This window comes from Diplotaxodon limnothrissa, linkage group LG3 (assembly GCF_057381915.1).
Source record: "Diplotaxodon limnothrissa isolate DT_005_m linkage group LG3, D_limnothrissa_male_GT1.1, whole genome shotgun sequence".
NCBI classification, from domain to species: domain Eukaryota; kingdom Metazoa; phylum Chordata; class Actinopteri; order Cichliformes; family Cichlidae; genus Diplotaxodon; species Diplotaxodon limnothrissa.
The window spans coordinates 6,254,838-6,264,922 of record NC_140598.1 but is presented as its reverse complement, the minus strand read 5'-3'; the positions used below and the strand labels follow the sequence as shown (position 1 = coordinate 6,264,922).

Genomic DNA, 10,085 nt, shown 5'->3' with positions numbered 1-10,085 from the left:
AGAAAGGAGAGACATCTGAGGCAAGAAGAGGGGTCCCTATTTGCCTCCAACTCTCTCAACAACACCAACGACCAGGACAAGGGACCACGACCTTCCCCAGTCCCCCAAACAGGCCATCACCCTCCTCCCCCTCCCTTTCTCCCTCCTCCCCACACCTGAAATTCACTGAGGAGATGATGGAGCGGGTCAATGCTGGGCTCAGATCTACCCCCCGTCCCAATCCCTTTTTGTCCCCCATAAACCCCCCACCAGAGCGGCCAAAGGTTCGCCATCGAGCCCCACCCTCAACAGAGCAATCGAAGTCACATTGCCCAGCCTCGCCCCCCTTAGTTCCTCCTTACCATCTTCATGCTCTGTCTCCGCAGTCTGATGTGTGATGTGTGAAGGGTCCGGGCTGTGAGGATTATGGCAGTGGTGACTTTTCCCAGGAGAAGCTGGGACCCTGTTTACTAGAAGGTTTTAAAATTTCTGTACTTTTAGGTGACAGGAGACATGTGGCCTGGTCAAAACACAGAGAGGTGCACTCTAAAAGATCTTTAAACATAGTAAACATACCTTGTGTGCCACAGACTGCTCCCAAACACGAGGGGACAAGTAATACCTCTAAAACACTTAAGTTGGCTTTATTAAACATTAGATCTTTAGCTGGGAAAACATTTTTAATTAATGATTTAATCACTGAGCACAGCCTTGATTTTATGTTTTTAACTGAAACTTGGTTGGACCAAAGTAACAGTGGAGCTGTTCTCATCGAGACGACCCCTCCTAACTACAGTTTTATCAGTGAGGTCAGGGCGAGCAGGAGAGGAGGAGGGGTTGCTGTCTTATTTAATGAATCATTTCAATGTAAGCAGCTATCTCCTGGAAGTTTTCAGTCTTTTGAATATGTGGCTTTACAGCTGAAGGCCCCATCCAAAGTTGTGTTTCTTAATGTTTACAGGCCTCCCAAATACTGCACAGACTTTTTTAATGACCTCAGTGAACTGCTGTCTGTGATCTGTGTTGATTTTGACTGTGTAATTATTGTTGGGGATTTTAACATTCATGTGGACAACCCTCAGGACAAAGGGACTAAAGACCTGAGTAACACTCTGGGCAACTTTGGGCTGACTCAGCATGTAACAGAGGCCACACATAATAGAGGACACACTCTTGACCTACTGATCTCCAAAGGCCTGAGCATTTCAAAGGTTACTGTGTCTGATGTGGGCGTGTCTGATCATTACTGTGTTTTCTTTGAAAGTAAAATCTCAGCCCACACAAATATATCAACAACAGTGATCACAAAACGGTGTATAACTGAACACAGTAGTGCAATTTTTAACCAAGTCTTCCCATTAACACCTGACCTGTCCAGAGGGTCAGTCAATGAGCTCGTAAATAGCTTCAATGCTAACATGTTAAATGTAATGGACACTGATAGGTTTGTAGCTTGAACCCATCCGCTGGAACGTTGAAGACAATATAATTACACTGCAAGCAAGACACAAGTAGGCAAGCTTCTTCATGTTACTCGTGCACGGGAGAGAACCGGACAACCGCTTGACTCCAGTTGGTCTCGTCCGTTCTCCCATATCACTGTCCTTTTATTGAGGTTACATGAATATGCATAAGTTCATTAACATATGACGTCTACATACACAAAGAGTACCTTGCCTGTGTGTGTGTGTGTGTGTGTGTGTGTGTGTGTGTGTGTGTGTGTGTGTGGACTGCTGATCAAAGGGTCAAACATCCTTGGTCAGGAAGAGGGTAGCCTCCCCCTCACCCTAGATGGTTCATCCTAGATAACACGGTGAGGAAGTCCTGCAGTTCATCTAAACAAAGAGCACTTAGACTAGAACAGACGCAACTACGTTAATCCTACCATAAAACAATAAGACACGGTATGACCTCTCATGCTCCCAAAGTGCTGTCTAATACACACAAAGTTTGCAGACTATCAAGGATCAAAACCTCTACCAATCTACAACTAATTACAAAACTCTAAGCATATATAAGTAAATATTTCTAAGCATAAATGACAATCAACAATACAAATCTAACATTTCCCCCCTTTTTGACCTTTATGCCTGAAAAGTTCCCAGGTATGAATACCTCATGTCTGACAGTTTCAATGCAAACATTTTTATACTCAGCATATGTCAAATCACCCTAAATTACTGAAAAGGTACACAGTTCAACAAATGTATTAGCAGTTATCCCATTCATTGAGCTCATCTCATGGCAAACTGCATCTTACGAGCAAACAAAGAAATTGTTAATTTAATAGTGAAAATAAAAAAGTAACATTTTCAAAAACATCTCAGCTTGGTAATGCTTCCTCCAGGTGTGCACATCACCTGCCTCTCTGCAGAGTGGTTTGAGTTCTGCAGGGCGTCATGAATGTCTCTTCCAGTTGTTTCCATCGTTGTCCATAGGACCAGAGTCCAAATGTATGTAGAATAAACATTCAAACATACCAGTTGGTTTTGTTGTTTGTCAACATGGTTCTCAGCTATTTCCAAAGCTGCAGACCTCTCAGCACTCTGGTTTTATGGCCTCCCATTACCTCACTTCAGGCCTTCGTCCTGTGAGGGGGATATTTATGACTCCTTCATTGTCCATACTCTGCAGAAAACACCTCTGTGGAAAGGGTGCAGGGTTGTCTTACTGCTATTATGATCCCAGCAGCCTTCAGAGTGTCATCGTATGCACAGTACAGTGGCACAGCGTTAGGTGATGTTCATAGGAAACTGCTGTTATCACCACCATAGCTTCTGGTTCCTGTGCTTTTCACAGAATCATGATGTCATCCTCGAACTCCTTCTACGCTGTCAATGGAGCTTGGCACGCTCCTCATCCCCTGAGTGTTTATGTTCCAACGCTGCTGAAGGTTTAAGGCAGAGCACGTCGTACACCTTAGTCGTCTTCCTCAGCGTCAATATTGAATCTTTCATTTTATTTAAAATCTTGCTGTGGGAAGTCTCCTCTTGATTTCCTGGAAGCTTAGTAGCACAGCTCTCTGTGTGATGTCTGCTGTGCTGAAGATGATCTCTGATCCTCCTGAAGCCTCTCTCCCATCTTGTGGACGATCCTCTCCTCTATTTTGCAGGCAGTTTTATGGTCCTTGCTGTGGCTCCAAGGTCTGATTTCATGATGGGCCCCAACCAGCTTGATCTTTGACCTCAACCACTGCCTGGTCCTGTCAGCTATGCGCTTCTCACTGGGCCTCTGAAGATTTCTCAGGAGATTACTGCTGCACCTGTATTTCCTTGCTAGGAAGACAAACTATTTGGAGAGTATGTCAACAATCTTCAAACCACATTCTTTAGTTCAGTGAACTTCACTTATAGGCCATCAAAGCCTCATCTGAACATGGGTGCACCACTTGCATAGGTTTAATATTTGTAAATAAAACGGCTAATCACACAAATCACTGCAACAATAATAAAAAACATTGTTTAATGTTAATCCTTGGACCCCTCCTCTTGACGCATGGACACACCCATGCGTCAACTCACCAAACCTGGATTCCAGTCTTAAAGAAAAAGATTAGCTAGATCATATCCCAGGCAACATCAGGGCATCTCCTCCCCTGGAGCAGCACCACCCTGGACCCATAATCCTGCAATGAAAATGTTAGTGTGCTTTGCATATTAAGTTTGCTTAACACCTGGCTCTCCCAGGAGCCTGCAGACACACCATCATGGCCTGGAAAACAAAATCTGGAAGTAAAATCAAACTTCATACCTGTAAACAATTGTATCATAAGGACAAGAAGCATTCAACATCAGCAAGACAAGTGTCATGTGCAGGTTTTCTCAAATCAGTAAACTACAATTATTTTCATAAGTCGCCTCAGACATGGATCATCCCATGTACTCAGGCAACATTAATGTAATCGGTGACTGCTCTTAAGCAAAGTCACTCCACTTATATATTACTATGGGCTCAAAAGTGGCCAGCTAATGAGCCCATATCAAACTATCCCAGAAACACTGTATCTCTTATTTGTTTTACTCATGTCACTTGTCCGTTTCAGCTGAATCTTCCACAGCATTCTCAAAGAAACTAACATTAGCAATACACATTGACTGTAGTCAGACAGAGGTCAGACACAGGTCAACAGGTTCCAGAGGTGCCATAAAAACACCATAAAGTCAACCCTAGCTGTGGAAAGAAGTAACACCAGTTCTCAACACAGGAAATTTCACACATGTTATTCACATTATCAAAGTAACCTTCACATTTTCCCATCAACACAATGCAACAGCATCACCACTCATAACCTGTAAACACAGTTTTCCTCACACATAAACCCAGAAATCCTGTAGTAGGAAAAAACATCAACCAGTTGTCCTGGTATAAATCGCATCATCAATTCACATGAAGAACTGGCATGCTGTAAGAAAAGAAAATGCAAATATTAGCGCTTGCGCAGGCGTATGCATACTTTGTCACAGTTATCTCTGTGAGCAACACAAGCCTATGAATAACACACCTGATAAATGCACAGACACAGAAAATGGCATTTAAAAGGTTAAATCATCATGCAACCTCGAGTGTTGCTGTCATCTTTCTGCTCCTGTAAAAGGAAACACATGGGTTCATCTGCACCTTTGTCAGGTGGGGGTTAACTTCACACAATCATGTTCAGTCAGTCAGTTATTTTAAAATTCTTACTCATTCACTCAGTGGTTCCTTCTTTTGCTAATTGTGGAAATTATCATCGCATTCGTTTCCACGCTCAGCAAAACGACGTTATTTCAAAAAGAAAAATAATTTAGACTGGATTTCCTCGTTGAATCCTTTTTGGGGGGGACTCTCATTTCCTAATTGTCCCAAATAAGTGGCTGTCTCCTGAACCCATTTTAAATGTGGAGAAACTCACTTGCAACAATTTTCTTGACGACGTGTAACGCTTTTAATTCCCGACTTGCAGATCTGCTCAAAGAAAAGAAATTCACAAGCAAAAATCAGTGCTTGTTCAAAAATGAAAAATAAAAAATAACAGAGATTATCAAACCAAACTCTCAGTGCACTGTGAAAGTATCAAAATAAAAAGGCCTTGTTAAGTCATGACACAAACTCCTCATCATCTTCACAACAGGAGAAGAATCATCAGCTAGATTCACTCCAAACCAACCATCAACTGCACAACACACAACATAACCCTAATGTCATATTAGCTATGAGTTTAATCACCCGGTCTGTGCTCTTCACTCATTTAAGCCACAGATCTATTTTATTCAATTTTTCCTTTTTCCCTTCATCATAAAACATGTGACATGCTGTCATGCACTTCACAAAAGACGTTTGTTCTGATGTATTCAGAGTTATGTATCTAAATACAGGATTCACTCGCACATCAAAACAGGAAACTCAGTGTTTTAGAGTCTCCACTCAACACAACAACTCCAACACATCTCATTCACTCATACTAGAATTCAGTCACCTTTCATTAATCTAAAACCGATCAACTAATTTGCATATCAGCTATTAACCCACTAAGTTGACAGGACGACAGGAAAGCATGTTCAAAATAGTATCACAAAAGACAATTTCCCTCATACAGTAAATTACATGTGCTGCCTCAATCAAGCAGGAAGCTTCTCCCAATTTACCATTTTAACAACTAAATTTATTGTCTGATCACTGGTTGGTCAAACCAGGATCTTTTTTCCCACAAAAGTTAAACTGTTGTCCTGCAACCTAGAGAGTCAATTTTTTGCATTGGATAAATTCAGTATTTAATAACAAGTGTCTGCTAAATTGACACTATTTTAACACTGATGAAAGATAACAAGCTAATTTTCATTGCATGGGTTTGTGTTATTAGGCAGGTCTAATGCATGTCTGTGGAGCTGCATCTCCAGCAGAGCATGTTCTTAAAGCTGCCTTTCCTACACACTTCTCTGCTATTATTTAATCATTTCTTAACTAATGTGCTATGAGTCTTCATGAGTCATTTTGTGTTTGGAATTGTTAGTAGGGTTAATGCATGTTCTGCTTGTGTGTGTGTGATTTTGTATATGTTTCTATTTTCGCAATGTTTCAGACTCCGTCTCAATTTTCCAACTTAAGCAGTCAGTTTTCTTTTCCCCAGGTTTGCTAACCCAAATTTTGATTTCCCACATTAAATAATTCCTATGTGTTCTCACCTAGTCTTCTCACTCTGTTGTCCTCTCACTCTTTTGTCCTCTCCCACTTCAACAGTCCCGGCAGTTCTCCTTCAGCTTTGTCCTGTCTAGTAGCTGAAGTGCTGCTGCTGCCTTCTTGGGCGACTTCTTAGCAGCTGCTGCCGGTTTCTTGGCTTTGGCCGCGGCGGGCTTCTTGGCTTTGCTCTCAGTAGCCTTGTTCATCTTGAAAGATCCGGAGGTCCTGGTGCCCTTGGTCTGCACCAGAGTGCCCTTCGCCACCAGGCTCTTGATGGCGGTCTTAACACGGGCCTTGTTCTTGTCCACATCGTAGCCTCCGGCAGCCAGAGCCTTCTTGAGAGCGGCCACAGACAGGCCGTTGCGCTCCTTGGAAGCGACCACGGCTTTCACAATCAGCTCGCCCACGCTGAGGCCGACCTTCTTGGGCTTGGAAGTCATCGTCTTCTTCTTCTTGGCCTGAACCTCGGCGCAGGGCGCAGGGCGTGTTTATGATGGAGCCTTTCCCACCACAGCGCTGGCACGTTGAACGCATCATGAAGGGTCCATTTCTTTCATGTCGCTAGCCGCATGTGGCTTGCCCGAGTCACTCAGTCCTTTTTGAGCATTTCAACATGCTGCCGGCGCAGACCCTGGCCTCAGATCCAGCAAGTTTAGCGCGCTGATCTCCAAAAAAGTCCCGAAGGCCAGAAAGACGTCAAATAAGTGTCTCGTGCTGAGAACTCAAACAAAAACTCCTCTTCACGCTGCCATCTTGCTCGCCCCTCCGTGAAATTCAACCACTCAGACAGGAAGATGGGTTTGCTTTCTTCTTCTGCTGCTGCTGTTTATCCACATTGCTGCTGCTTTGCTGGGACTTTTTGTGCTCAGGACTTGCTGCTGTCTCTTTATCATGTTATTGCTTTGGAGCTGCATTCCTTATCTTCAGGGAGGAGTGAGCTCGCTTGTGAGGTTGAGAAACACATGGCACTGTAAATAAGTCAGCCAGAAACTTGGCCTGCATGTTTCCAATGATGTTAAACTATAACTTTCTTCCGACTGCTGCATGTGGAAAATTGATACAGGTCTGCTTTTCACCTGAAAGTGACAAACTAAAACATGTTCATTATTATCATCACTGCTTAATCAACACACATCTCTCTCTCTCTCTCTCTGTCTGTGTTTGTGTGAACAATCCTTTCTTAAAAGCAGAAAATGACATTGTAGTTGTTTTTCGGCTGATCAACACAAAACCTTTTTCCTATGATTATTTTTCATCTACAATATAAATTCTCTCTCTTTTTCACTCTTCTTTATTTTTTTTTTTTTAAATAGCTGGTGACCTGCAAAATCACCGCTCTCACTCACAATCAGAGGCAATCACTTTTGCACAGTGCACAAAAACACTGTGATGTCAGACACATTCACACTCACTTTTTCATCTGCATAAATAAACCATATGGCTGGAGATATGTGCCATGGTGATCCATAAGCATGATCACCAGTTTATTTAATTATTTTTAATCCAACAAAACAAATAAACAAAAACATGATGCTGATGCTACACACACACGAGTCAAGGTGCAGAAAAACTGCTCATGGAAACGCTGCACACTCTCTGTTTCCCTCTCTTTGAGTAGTTCTCAGACAGCTCTTGATCTGATAATGTGTAGCTTGCTCATCAGCTCAAAAAACAAAAACAAAACTGCAACGCGACATCACACAGTAGTTGCATGCTCTGCCCACAGCGGCAAAGTCTTACACTTTCATATTCAACACAGCTTCTCCATCATGTATTTTTAGATGTTTCATACAGGGTTGAGCATATTAGTTGTTTTCACAGATGTGCTCTATATCTCAACAATGGCTCATAATAAGACGACCGTCTTTCACACAGGTCAAGTGCCTCTATGCACTTCATGAGTTTAAATATTTACCTATATCACTTCACCTCACATGTCATTGTACTGAATTTAAGCAACCACAAGCTTAATGTAGATTACTTTTAACAACTATCCACCTCAATTAAATCTATGGTCTGGCACACAGGCTGCTGTCGATCAGGGCAAGCTAAAGAATAAACATTGTGTCAGCAAGGGGTGGGGGGAAAGCCATTCACCAGAGCATATCTTAAGTGCTGCTGATGTGGGCTGGCCTTCTCCACAGCTCTCCAAGGCTGGTGTGTTTTCTGAAAACTTCTAACATTTGAATCTCTTCCATTTATAAGCCTGCGATTAACCGCACGGCTCAGGTCCGCGTGACCGCGCTCGCGTGAACCCGCGCAGCTGTGGAGCCGTCGCTCTCTCTCTTTTTTACATAAATACTTTGTGCTGCCAGGAGCAAAGTCCAGCACAAACGTCTGTCTCCCTCCGACTCACTCTTGGTTGCTTAGAAACCCATGATAACAACAACAGTCGGTGTCACAGACCACATGTTCTGCTCCGCACACACTCACACACAACAACAACAACGACGACGACGACAATGACAACAACACAAAATAGGCCTACTGTCCAGCACAATCTGGACCCCGCGGAACTTCTCAACACCCCACTGAGCGGTGGAGAACTCACTACAGTACCCCACACAGCGGTCTGTATTTCGCCCCACTAAGACGGCGAACCAAAAAAAGTTCGAACTGCGCAACTCTGCGACTTAATGCTTCTGTACAAAAAACCCCACTGAGCGGCCTTGTACATCGCCCCACTTAGACGGCGAATTTTAGCCCCACTGAGCGGCCACGGACAACGCCCCACTGAGCGGCGAAGACGTACAGTTATAGAGTTGGACTCTAAACTTACTCGGTGTTGCTTAGCGTGTAATATCAGCCTCGAATCCCGCCAATCGCCATTCATCGAGGAGAAAAGACATACAGCGAATCCACAGGAACTTCCTGGCTGACGTCAGACTTTCAGCGTGCCTCTCCTCCCCTCGGTGAATGCGATTCCAGGGCTCCGGCATCGAAGGACCAATTAATGATAGGTTTGTAGCTTGAACCCATCCGCTGGAACGTTGAAGACAATATAATTACACTGCAAGCAAGACACAAGTAGGCAAGCTTCTTCATGTTACTCGTGCACGGGAGAGAACCGGACAACCGCTTGACTCCAGTTGGTCTCGTCCGTTCTCCCATATCACTGTCCTTTTATTGAGGTTACATGAATATGCATAAGTTCATTAACATATGACGTCTACATACACAAAGAGTACCTTGCCTGTGTGTGTGTGTGTGTGTGTGTGTGTGTGTGTGTGTGTGTGTGTGTGTGGACTGCTGATCAAAGGGTCAAACATCCTTGGTCAGGAAGAGGGTAGCCTCCCCCTCACCCTAGATGGTTCATCCTAGATAACACGGTGAGGAAGTCCTGCAGTTCATCTAAACAAAGAGCACTTAGACTAGAACAGACGCAACTACGTTAATCCTACCATAAAACAATAAGACACGGTATGACCTCTCATGCTCCCAAAGTGCTGTCTAATACACACAAAGTTTGCAGACTATCAAGGATCAAAACCTCTACCAATCTACAACTAATTACAAAACTCTAAGCATATATAAGTAAATATTTCTAAGCATAAATGACAATCAACAATACAAATCTAACAGACACTATTGCTCCCATTAAGGTGAAGGTTATCTCTGGAAGGAAAAAGTCTCCATGGAGAAACTCCACACTGGTGAAAAATGAAAAAAGAGTGTGTAGGAAAGCTGAGCGCAGATGGAGAAAAACAAACCTCCAGGTTCATTATGACATTTATAAAGAGAAACTTCACAATTATAATTTACAACTGAGGAGTGCAAGGAGGTCCTACTTCTCTGACATCATCACTAAAAACAGCCATAATGCTCGGGTCTTATTTTCTACAGTTGACAGGCTAACAAACCCTCCTGTGTCAGTGGCAGCTGAACTTCATTCGACCATGGCCTGCAATGACTTTGCCAAATTCTTCACAGAAAAAATCCAAAAAATTAGA

General features: G+C 43.2%; 1 pseudogene; it reads right to left on the bottom strand.

The window, feature by feature from the left end:
- Positions 1–5,678: 5,678 nt before the first annotated feature.
- LOC146634334 (histone H1-like) lies at positions 5,679–6,749 on the bottom strand (annotated as a pseudogene).
- Positions 6,750–10,085: the final 3,336 nt, after the last annotated feature.